General features: G+C 49.6%; 1 protein-coding gene across 4 annotated transcripts in view; it reads right to left on the bottom strand.

The window, feature by feature from the left end:
- ZHX2 (zinc fingers and homeoboxes 2) overlaps nucleotides 1-9875 on the bottom strand; it is a 68338-nt gene extending 58463 nt beyond the window's left edge. For 3 of the 4 annotated variants that reach the window (XM_084511195.1, XM_084511194.1, XM_084511192.1), the window contains exon 1: nucleotides 9721-9875. The gene's annotated coding sequence lies outside the window, so the exon portion shown is untranslated. Of the gene's footprint in view, nucleotides 1-4797; nucleotides 4884-9720 lie in introns of those variants that run through there. The other variant, XM_084511193.1, reaches the window with a different exon arrangement.
- Nucleotides 9876-12325: the final 2450 nt, after the last annotated feature.

The following is a 12325-nucleotide window of genomic DNA, read 5'->3' as shown; positions in this document are numbered from 1 at the left end:
ATTTCAAAGTCATAGTCTTAATCCTACCCTCCAGAACAGCACTGCCAAGTAGCACTGAAGTCAAGCACAGCTGCAGCATTGGGCCCTTCGTTAAACCATTAACTACAATTTGCCTAATCTATCCACAGGTACCTGCTGAACAGACAAAAGGCTTCTCTATCCCCTAACACCCTGCTTTCTCCTAAAGCCTGTGCTTCTGGACAAGCACCTCCTGGCACGATGTCTTCTAGTTTTTAAGAAAACTGGTCCTTGGCTTTGCTTGCCTTCAAACAAGACTCTGCCTGCCTAATTTCAATGCAGATCAAGGGTGGCCTTAACAGATCCTCACTGTATGAAGACCTGTAAAATAAGAGTTCATTACATTCAATTTGAAGCAATTATTTTATTCTGTAATTTGATTAAAAACTATCATTTGCCAAACTCGCCTCAAAAAAAAAAAAAAAAAAAGCAAAAAAAACAACTACTTGGACTTAATAAAAAAGAACATAATTAGCAAAGAACGTTCAGTGCTTCCTTTTAAAACACATAGCATGTAACATTCCTTCCTGCTTTAACTGGGGAGCATCTGAAAGCTGTTATAAACCTTGATTTAATGACTTTAACACCTTGAACTATTTAAATCATGCTAAGGATGAAACTTCATGAACGGAGAATCCTGCCAAACCCAGATGTGCATTGGGCTTTTCCTCATCTGGCATGAACCAGATGTTTTAGATAATTTAAGAATGGATACTTTAAGATCACTGACAAGCCAAAAAAAGGTTAATGACTGAAAAAATACCCAACTGCAAATGTTTCTTAATCGGGTTTCTACCACAGTCGTCTCACTGTTTCATGAAAAACAAAACCGAAAACCAAGATTTGTGATATTTTTCTTCCTCTGCTAGCTACCCTAAAAATTTCACTACTGTGTTAAAATGTACTGATTCCAACTTTTTCAGTGCTTTTCAAGCACAGCACAGACACAAGGACCATCATGCTGCCAGCCAAAAATTCACCAAGTTGCAACCCAACCCAACCCAAGCCTAGGGGCCACCCCAGAAGGTGAACAACGTTTCAAGATGAGTATCTGTGGGTTGTAAAAAACAGAATAAACTGTGGCAAATCACAGTCCTTTCCTCTGTCCTGCAGACCCTGTGAAAGGGAGGTGAGGAAGGATCCTCCAGCAGGGTTGCACCAGCAAGAGGCAATGGGGAAGGATGCATTGGGTCCAAAGCAGCAAACTTTAGCACAAGCTGCAAGCCCAGAAAATGGACAGAGAGAGGAAGCTCAGGTATTCAATAATCAACACACTCTTTTCCTGTGCAAACACACTCTTTTCACAATGCAGCAAACTGCACCTTGCACTGCTGCACACAAAACGTCCGAAAGAATTTAGAGAGGTGGTGGATATGGATGCTAATCCCCATCCTCAGGCTACTTCCCTATACCTTTTGTAAGCAAAGCAGACCACAAACAGCCCCTAAACCTTGGCCAGCAAGTACCACACACTATTTATCACATCACAACCAATCTTTGGAGGCAGCAGTGCTAGCACTAAACACCCAATATCCTCCTTGCAATGCAGCTTGCACACTTTCCAGGGGGTGCTTCTCATTCAATAGCACATCACCGAGCAGGTCCCTCGCTCCACCGTGCACCACAAAAGCTCTTCCCCTGCCATGGTTTCCCCAGCACATAAGTAGAAAGCTACTGAACAGACTGCTTTTTTAAAGACAGGCACTGAATGATGCTGTGCCACAGTGAAATGTGGCCTTTTTTTGGTAGGCGGAATTATAAAGAGCCCCGGGCCGTACCCCACCGTGAATTTTCAAAAGAACTTGGCTCATGTTTACTATGGAAAAAATCAGCTCGGGCCAGCCGGCAGCTCACAGCTCGCTGCTCCCCAGAGCACAGCCTGGGATGTAGGGGACAAGGGCAGCGAGCACCCTGCCTGGGCAGCACCCTGCGCCCAAAGGGATGTGCTGCCCTGCTATGGGAACAGGGAAAGGAAAGGAGGGGAAGGAAGAGGATACTGAAAATAAAATAAAAATGCAAAACATGATCTGAACAACATAATTCCTCCTAAACTGGTGAGGGGATGCAGACAGAGGTTTGTGAATTTATTATTATTTTTTTCCCCCAAAATTATGTATATGTGCATCCCCTGGAGATTTTGCAGTAGGGTGCATTTGGCTCTGCTGGGAGCTGGAGCTGCTGACCCTGCTGAAAGCTCCCATTCTTGAGCACTCTGGCTCACAGGTGCCTTACAGGGAGAACAGGAACTTCCACTTGCAAAGGAGCTAAAGTGGAGCAAAAAAAACGAGTTCAGATTTCAAAAGATTAACTTTAAATCCACCACCTCGGCATTCTGATTTTCTGCTAAGTGAGAAGAGATGAGGCTGGAGCTAAGACCATCTTTACAGTCTAAAAACATCTAAGAACATTTAGGTTTGAATGTAAAACACTTTAGAAAGCTAACTTTTTTTTTTTTTTTTCCTGTATCTGATTAACTGCAGATTTTGAAACTTGTGTTTGCCTTGAGCAACATTTCCCAAACCACCTCTATCCCCCTGACATAACCACCAGGCACAAAGATGAGACTACGGCAGATCCACAGAGGAGTGGAGCCCTGTATAAACTGAGATTGAGCAAAACTTGAGGACGCTAACTCCAGACAAAAAGAAGATACCAAGTAAGGGTAGCTGAAGAAAACAGCTCCTTCCTAACTAACACATTTAACACTGCTTCCTTGTCACTCTAATTGCTTTAAAACACATGCAGAGCCTATTCCTTCCTTAGGCCAGAAGATCCCATGCAGGCAGAGGGAAGAAGAGGCTCCCTAAGGAAGCAGTTTCCTCTGAAACTACCCGCAGATCATGATTTGCTCATCACCAGCTCTGAACCTGAAAGCCTCCTTGTAAAATCCTGCAGGCCCACAGCAAGCACCAGCCCCGCATGTCTATGCTGTTTCTCCCATGCAGCATCACCAGACACTGTCTCTGGCTTGAAAACCCCACACAGTGCTTTTTCAGCATCTCAACACCACTGACTTCTCAAAGAAAATTAAATTTAACCCTCAAAACAGTAGCAGAATGGAGATGGTGCCTTCCTGAGAAGACGCTGGTACCCGAGCCCAGGTTGGAAAGATCAGGAACTTTACACAAAGCTCATGTAAAAGGATTTCTGGCTCTCACAGCCTTGAAAAAACCTATGCTGTCCTGAGAGATGAGGAAGAGATCCCTAAAATCTCTAACTGCGAGGCCACGACTCCTCCCAACATCTAGCAGTGCCACACGACAGTATCGTCAAGCAGCATCGTCAACGTGGCAGGCTGCAGGAGATGCCCCAGGAATGCCTGATGGGGACAAGGGAACAGATGTGGGATAAAGGACTGCCAAACCACCTTGGGCTGATCTTCCACGGATTTCAAGGAAACTATAATAAGGCAATGAAGGCGACAAGCACCGAAGCCTGCAATGGCAGCGTGCTCCGAGCATATCATTTAAATAAATCACTTTCTGGAGAGACAAAAGACAAGGAAAAACTCCCTGCAGTGCCTGACAGTTCGTGCTGGAGAGGATGCTGGAAAAAAAAACACAAAACACACACACAAAAAAACAAACCACAACAAAACATATTTGTTTTAGAGGTGGGAGGCAGAAAGAGGGGTGGGGAAGGCATCTTGTCAAAAACACTTGAGGCCAGAACCAACAGGACTCTCCTTTAATTTCTTGTGAGAGTGAATCAGCAGCGCTCCTGAGCCTGGCAGCAAACCTGGGAGATGCCAGTGTGGCCTGCCTCAGCCTGGCATCCCCCGGCTAAGTGCCCCAAACCCTGCAGCATCCGAAACAAAGCAAACTTATGACCTCAAATTAAAACAAAACAAAAACCAACCAACAACAACAACAACAAAATCAACAACTATTTTCCCACTTCTGCTGCCTGAATGAAGTGTAACATAAAGTAACTGAAACTAATAAGCATGAAATTAGGTTGAGAGACACAAAAAAAAAACTCCAAAGCTTGGAGGGTGAGAAAAGGGAACACATGGATTGAAGGCAAAGAGACGGGGCACAGACTCCTTGAGAAATACTAGGATTTTACTGAACCCCTCTGATGGTGCCTTTAGCAGCCGCTCAGAGCCTGCTTCTTTGGAGTGCTATTTAAAAACAAAAACCACAAAACGATTCCATGTAAAAAGAAAGGAATCACATTTTTTTCCCCTATAAAGCTCTGCTGTAGGAGATACACATCAGGTTTCTGACTTCTTCCTCTACTCACCAGACTGTACAAGAGGTTAAATAATTCTGAACTTGAGGCTTCCTCAGTTACGGTCATTGACTCAAAACAGGCAAGAAAATCTCTTTCCATTTAGCTTTTTTTGTTTGTTTTGTTTTGTTTTGGATCCAGCAAGTCAAATATGCAGTTTTAGCACTTAATAGAAAATTGTGGGAACAATAGACAATTAACAACAACAAAAGAGATGCCAAAATCCACAGGTAACTTGAGGTTGCAAGCTTAAAAAGCACTTAGTATCTAAGAGGGGAAATAAGGTCAGGACAGGAAGACTGGGAGAAAAATAGGCAAGGAAAACTAAGACTTCAGGCCCATGATGGCCTAACCTGGGCACAGAAAGCAGGGGGGGAAGCTCCCAACCCACCCCTCCTGCTGTTGACAAGAAGCTAATTGTCCTCGCCCTTGGTGCCAGCTGGGACCATGCCATAGATCACATCACTGAAATGCTGTACTTTATATATATTTTTATAGATAGATAGATAGATAGATAGATAGATAGATATACACACACACACATACCACTTAAGAAGTTCCTACAGTGCCACAGACATTTGCCACGATGCTGAATCAGCCCAGGGCAGCATGTATCCCACCAGCAGCAAGGCCTGTATCAAAAGCAAAAGGGCATCTTGTGCTTACACAGCTCGTCCAGCTCACTGCCTGGCTTTGAGAGGATAAACCCGTGCTCAGTAAATTCGAGGAACAAGTTCTTGGTGTGGCTGTGGGATGAGGACCCCACCAAAGTGCTCATGCCCACCTAGGCCCTAGATGCCCTGCATAAAGAGATTATAAGCAGCCTGAGGAGGAGACCTACATCACTTCAGAGCTTTTTCTGGATGGCAGCTGCACCCAAGGGTGAACTTGAACCACATCACTGCTCAATAGTGCTGACCACAGCTTTTTAACCCATGGTTTATGGACTTGTGGAGAGGACTTGTGCAAATGACACCACAAAATGTCCATAAAAGTTAACTCGAAGGGCAAGCTGATGGTCAACAGGCTTGGCTTTGCTAAATTGTGTCCCTGCTGGGAAGTCTGCCCAGGGGCCACAGCGGAGAGAAAATGTAGCTATGATGAGGAGGATCAGTACCAGTGTGACACCAAATTCCTTGCGCAAGCCTTGCTTCCACCACCCTGGAAGTGTGCTACTTGCAGAAAGTTGTCACAATTCACTGAAATCTCCCCACACCCCCCAGATTAAATCCCCAGGAGGACTTCCTGCAGGTCCCCTCCTGTTCACTAATGCCAAAACCTCATCTGCTTACCATCACTGGTCTCCCTAAACAAAAAATGGTCTCCCAAAAAAAACCCTATACCAACAACAGAGGATCTTTCACACACTTCACACAGACACCCTACGTGCGCCAGTTGGACCAGGCCTCCCAGTTGCACCAACATGCTCACGGTACTGGCTGGTTTACATAAAACTGCAACTCCTGCTGCCAGACAGACACCTCAGTTTTTGCTTCAGAGCCATTTTGGGGGGTGCACATTACAGAGAGCAGCTTGCTGAGTGCTGTCCTAACTTGCAAACCACAGTGTTTCTGAAGTGTCTCTCTCTTAACAGAAAAGAAACAACACAAGGACAAAACAACAACATCAACAACAACAAAAAGACCCACAACCTTATGATCTGTAAAGCCATGGTGTTTTGGGGAGGGAGGGCTGGGATGGTGATTTCTGAACTGCCTTAGGACAGCAATGCTGGAATTGAACTCTCTTGGATTAATCTTTTAAGGGCCCTGTTCACATTATTCCCACCTCGGGGTACCACACCAACAAATACTACTGTCTATTAAAAGTATTTGCAACATTTTGGAAATCATTATGTCTTCTAGCTTTTACCGAAGAGCCCCCAAATCACTGTGTACCTCCAATATCACCATATGATGACATCTACTGAACTCCAGGCCTATGAATTTTCACACGGGAGATAAAATAAACTAACACCACACACCTATTTCCAGCTGACATGACACACGTAAACACACCTTGACAGAATCCCAGGAATTACTTTAATGGATTAAAGTTAATGCCTATAATGCTTAATTTTCTTACGTACTTGGAATACCTACAGATACCACCAGGGAGCTGTGCATGTTACAACCCCTGGTTTGCAGTAACTGTTAGGGAAAGGGCACACTAGCTGGATCATGGTTATGCTTGAAAGGAAGTTGAAACTCAAATTACACTCTCCACATAAAAAGGAAATGCAGCTTTGCTGCCACTGACAGCCATGCTACAATCTCAGGGAAGTCAGTTGAGACCATGTCCATTTCTCAACAAATTATAATCAAAACACTATTTGTATTTATTCTCAGTGGATGCCTTCGTTCCTTAAGTCAAGCGGACACACAGAAAAATAACTCAGATATGGGTCAAAACATCCCAGCCGCGAGAGACTCCAAGTGATATCCCTGAGGATCACCCTAGTTAGAGCAGAGCTAAAAGGGATAAAAACGGAGGATGTCGCACATGCAAGCACAGTGATGTCACGCCTGGCATTAAAAGCCTCATTTTGTATGAGGACGAGCAAAACCTGCTGTATTCCAGTCTGCTGCAGTTTGAAACTGGTTTGAAAATGCAAAAAGAAGCGAGTACCTTTGCTATATTTAATGCTAGTTTTCTCCTTTGGGGCTTATATTAAAACACCATGAAGTCCACCTCCTTGACAAAAAGAATCAAAATGTGACACTGCCAGCTTGGGATGTCCCCTGCCATGGTTTACTGGTTTTACAGCCCTTGACTGGAAATCGTGGCATGTCCCTGGGGTGGAAAGAAGAGAAAACCGTGGTACTTGCGGAGAAAGCAGCTGAAGGAGCGCCCTCCTCCCAGACACCCACAGCAGAGGTGTGCTGCAGGACAAAACTCTGACGGGATAACTTTTGTGGTGGCCAGGCAGGAAAAACGTCATTTTATGAAGGCGAGTAATCACATGGACTTTGGGCTGATCGCTTTGAGCTACGCACGTCTGCGAGCTCTTTCCGGGACTGAGTTCATCACAGGTACAAGGAGAGAGGACAAACAGAGGAGAGCTTGTGGCAATTCATTTCTGCACATGCACAGGGGCAGCCTGAGAGGGGATAAACACACAAGTGGCTCCTGAAAAAAAGCAAGGACTGGCCAGCCACTTAAAAAATGCATGTTTTTTTTTTATCCTTTATACTCTCCCAACCTGCTGGCCAGTGGCTGGCTTTCACCGACCCGGAGATCAATTTGCAATTCTGTGTTTCAAAGGGTTGCTGTGTCCATCCTACAGGCTGAAGCCACATCTACATCAGAAAGGCTTCACCGGGACAGGAATATATTACACAGGCAAAGCACTTCTGTCACGGATACCTCTCAAACAACACAATCACTCCTCTCCTGGTCTCCTAACACCACCACACCATGCACCCAGACACACTCTGGGAGCTCACGTGCTATTTCCCTGCAAGGCTACACACAAGTTTCTGCTGGAGACGTCCAAGCCTGCTCCTCCTCGCACCTATAAAACTGCCCCGGCTCCAGCCAGGGGACAAACCGGCCTGAAGTTTAATCCCTAGTTTTAAAATAATGACAACTCTTTGTAGGTGAAGTGGACGAAGCTGAGAGCAGCGATGATTTACAATCATTTCATGGAAAATAGTATCACAGAGGCATTTGACATGTTAGTTTTCAGCCCCAAGTTGGAAAGGGGCTTTGCTGGAGTTCCTGTCATTTCTCCTCTATAGGATGTGCTAAAACTTCCCCAACTGGGGTGCTGGCACCTGTGTTATTTGAATCGAGGTGGGACACAACAATCACATAGGAGGTACTGGCTCTGCCTCACTGACATCCCCATGCTGTGCCCTCAGCTTTGCTGTGAGCAGAGGTGAAGCCCCCCAGGGCTCCGTGTGCCCCCCCAGCATCACTCACTGCTCCAGCACTGCTGGCAGGAGCTGCTGGAGGCTCCTCACCCAGCAAATCCCCCTCTTTCTTCCACCCCTGCTTCTCTGGATGCTTTTCCCCCTCCTGCTCTCCACTTTCCAATCCCCCAACAAACTTTTGCTGCCTTTCCCCTGTATGTCAGGGCCCTGGTGAGCTCCTGGGGTTTAAAAGGAGCTCCTGCCCTCAGGGTGGGGATGCTCTACTGGGGAGGTGCTTGGGGAGCCCAAGGATCTGGGGACGAGGGTGATGCCCCCCAGCAGCAGAGGGCAGAGGGACCCCCAGAGCCAGGCAGGTGGAGCTCCTCAGCACGTCCCAGCTCTGCTTCCAAGTTTTATTCCTAGCAAAGAGGGGACAAAATCTGTGCCTTCTGCTTTCACCCCTCAGCCCGGAGACGAGACAGAGGGAAGGAAAAAAAAAAAATAATAAGCAGACAGTTGTGGGCTGGCTTTGGGAAGCCGCTAAAACAAAAGAGAAAGTCACCCCCTCCTGAGGAAGAAAAAAAAAAAAAAAAAAAAGTGGATGCAATGTGCCAAAGGCCGAGTTTCCCGAAATCTCCCGATCCCGTTTTGGGAGAAATCAACGCCCCGGCGAAACGGGGACTTGGGCAGCGGCTGGGGGGGGGGGGGGGGGGCGGCTCCGTGCCCCCGGCTCTGCCCCGGCCGCAGCCCCCGGAGGAGCGGGGCAGGGCAGGGGGGCTCCGAGCCGCGGCCTGGCGGTGCCCCCTCTCCGGCAGAAAGGGGACAGGAAAAAAAAAACAAAAACACAAACAAACACAAAACACAACACAAACCAAACCGAAACAAAATCACAGCCCCTCAAATCCGAAGAAATCCCGGCCAACTCCGGCAGCGGGGCGCGGAGCCCGGCGGCAGCCCCGGGACCCCCTCGCCCGTCTCCTGCAGCCCCCCCCCCCCCCCCCCCAACCCGAGAGCTTTTTTTTTTCTTTTTTTTTTTTTTTTTCCCTTTTCCCCCATCTCCCCTCCCTGCGAGCCAGCGGCTCCCGTTGCGACCCCGCACCGCCAAAATCGCCCTGCTCGCCTCTACGTAACGCCCTGTCGAAAGCGGACGCCATATTTTGTGTTGCTGATGTCGACATAGACAAACGTAGACATGTTTTTTCCTCCCCCCCCCCCCTTTTCCCTCCTCCTCCTCCTCCTCTTTTCCCCCTTCACCCGAACTTGCGATCGGGAGGCAGCGGGGAGAAGGACCGGAGGGGTGGGTGGGAGGGAGAAGGGGTGGGGGGGAGGGCAGGGGGAAAGAAGCCGCATTGCTAAAAAATAAAAAAGCGATCAATTAAAAACCCACCCCGAGCACCCTCCCGGCTCCCCCCTTTAGGCTCCAGCACCCCCCCAGCCCCCGGTCGGGCTCCCGGAGCAGTTTTTTCCAGGAGCAAAAGTTGGGTGCGAGCGAGCGGGGCGGGAGCGCCCGCAAGCGCATGTGGGCAGGGAGGAGGAGGGCGGCCGAGGAGGGCTCGGGAAGGAGAGGAGAGGAGAAGGAGGAGGGGGGGGGGACTCCGCCTGGGAAGTTTCCTACCTGAGCCCCAAGGCGCTGTCCCCGAAGTGGCTCGGGGGGAGCGGCGGGGAAAGCTCCGCGCACCCGCTCCGCGGCTGCCCGCGGCCGCGGGACCCCGCGCCCCCCGCCCCCGCCGCGGCGCACGGCCCCCCGCGGGCAGCCGCTACGCGCACCCGCACGCACCGCCCCGGCAAGAAGGGAGAGAGAGAGAGAGAGGAGGGGAGGGAGAGGAGAAAAAAAAAAAAAAAAAAAAAAAAAAAACGAAAAAGGGAAAAAAAAAAAAAAAGGGAAAAAAAAAAAAGCCCTCGATCGGCGGGGATCTACGCCAAAAGCCACATGATCTCTGACGTCAGCCTGCGTATTTGCATACGGTACCACCGCCGGAGCGGCCGCCGGGGTCCCTGGGCTCCGAGGAAAGTTGGGAGCGGGGTTGTGGCCCCCCCCCGGCTGCCCCGGGCCCGGCCGCGTGAATTTCCCACGCCCCCAGCGCCGCACGCGTGGGTTCCGCCGGTGGCACCCCGCCGGGGGTGGGGGGCTCGGCCCCAGGACGGGACCTCTCCCCTCGTAGCATCGCCCCGTGGGGTTAGGACCCCCCTTTCTCGGTCCCGTCCCCACCCGTGGAGAGGGCACCGGGGGCTGGATGGGGCCGTGCCGCCTCCCTGAGGCTGCCCCTCGGGACACCTGGGGAGGCAGGAGGCATTTCTTCGGGCTCTGCTGGGGATGGGGGGGCTCAAGGGGGTGCTGCAGGCGGTGGCTGTTCGTTGCAGGAAGGTAGTGGGTATTTCCAAGGGATGCTGCAATCTCTGCCGCGCCGCAGGAAGCCTGCCCCCCATTTAAAACTGTCGTTAAACTCTTGTGTCTCTTCCCCTTTCGACCCAAGACGCGCAGCCAGCCAGGACCCGGGCTATTTTCTATTTATTACGGTGTATTAATTACAAGAAATAATCCGCCGAGCCTAGCTTGCTGCCGGCTGGCAGATCTTGCAACAAGTCCGGGCTAACAGGACCGAGCAGCACAGCATCCCCGTAACTTCGGGGACAGGCTGGCTGCGATGCGCTCCCTCTGCTGAGATGCCCTTAAATTCACATTCCCACCTCGACATCCCAAGGCTCGGAAGCTGCAGGATGTGGGACTCGGCCGTGTCCCAAAAAGGGGACAGAGCTTGGCTGGATTCCCCTCCCCCGCAGGGCTCAGCGACACCCCCGGGCACCGCGGTGTCCCCAGCCTCCTGCGGGGACGGGACCGCCCGGCATCACTCGGAGTGCAGGGAAGAGGAGCCGGGAGTTATTGCTACTGGAAAGAAAAAAAAAATAAAAAAAAAAATCGCGTGAGAAAGTAAATATGTCAAAGCAATGTCAAGAGATTTCTTTGCGGGGATACCCTGAGCTGAGTAGGCGTGTTTTTGCCTGCCTGATTGAGTGCAGTCTCTGAGAGCTCCGGCTGAGAACGGGACGGATCCCTGCCTCTCTCCACTCTCACCGCTTTGCTTTAACTTCTCGGCTCCTCGCCAGGAGGGAGCTGCCGGGGAAGGGACGAGCGCAGGCGACCTCCCCGGGGGCACCGAAGACCACCTCTCGGGCTTGCTGATGCTCGTTGACCTTTGGGTTTCGTCCCCGGGGATTTATTTCTTTCTAATGGAAATTCCGCTTTCTGATAAATACTGCCGAATGCACTTTAACTCTTCAGCCGTGGAAATATTGCCGAATTCTGAATGCTTGGTGGAAAAAAAAAAAAAAAAGCTATTTTTTCTGCAAAAGTACCCCCCCCCCTCCCCCCGAAGGTTTTTTTTCTAGTCTTAAATAATTTTCTGTGATTTGGGAACCGAAAACAAAGAAGAGCCACAGCGTTTTAATGACTGCTACACTTGTTAATGTAAAATACTCTTTACAGGGCAGATCAATGGAAAGGCAAGCGAAAAATCCTCTCCTTGCGGTTGTCCTAATTAGCACTTTCTTTAAGGCCTCTTTAACTTTTTTTTTTTCCTTTTTTTTTTTTTTTTTTTTCACTGCCAAACGCGAAGGGCTCTTTGCCCGGTTAGGTGATGCTGCCGTCAACGCCGGCTTTCAAGTGCAAACGAGGGCTGCCAGCGGGAGCCGGGTGCCTTGCTTGGGGGCAGGCTTTGGGGACAAAGGCACTTCCCAGCCCAGGTCGGGGCGGTCCCTGCGCTAAATCAGGGCCCTCTTGAGGTTCCCCCAAAACCTACATGACGTCATAGCAATTAGGAGCTGAAAAGCCATTAAGGATGGAGCACGGTTCCTGGGTTTTAAGGCGAGGAGGGTGTCGGTTTTAAAATTGTCCCAGTTTATTCAACATTGCTGCAAGGCAACTGTGGAGATTGTGGGGGTAAGGCTAAGGACAGCTGTTCCTCCGTGACTTTGCGTTTTCCCATGTGGAAGTGCAAACCAGAGACCTGGTTTGGCCATCAAGCTCCTCCTCTGTTTGAATCTGGAGTAGTGGGACCAGCAATCCGTGTGGCACCTCTGTCCACATGCTCTCCTTTTGGGAACTTGTGGCTGGGGGGGCATCTCTGACTCCTGCCCTGTCAGATGTAGGATAGGAGGATAGGGTAGAATAGGATAGCATGGGATGGGATGGGATGAAATGGGATGGGAAGGGATGGGATGGG

Source organism: Aythya ferina, assembly GCF_964211825.1.
Source record: "Aythya ferina genome assembly, chromosome: 2".
NCBI classification, from domain to species: Eukaryota; Metazoa; Chordata; class Aves; order Anseriformes; family Anatidae; genus Aythya; species Aythya ferina.
This window is presented reverse-complemented; position numbering and strand designations above follow the sequence as displayed.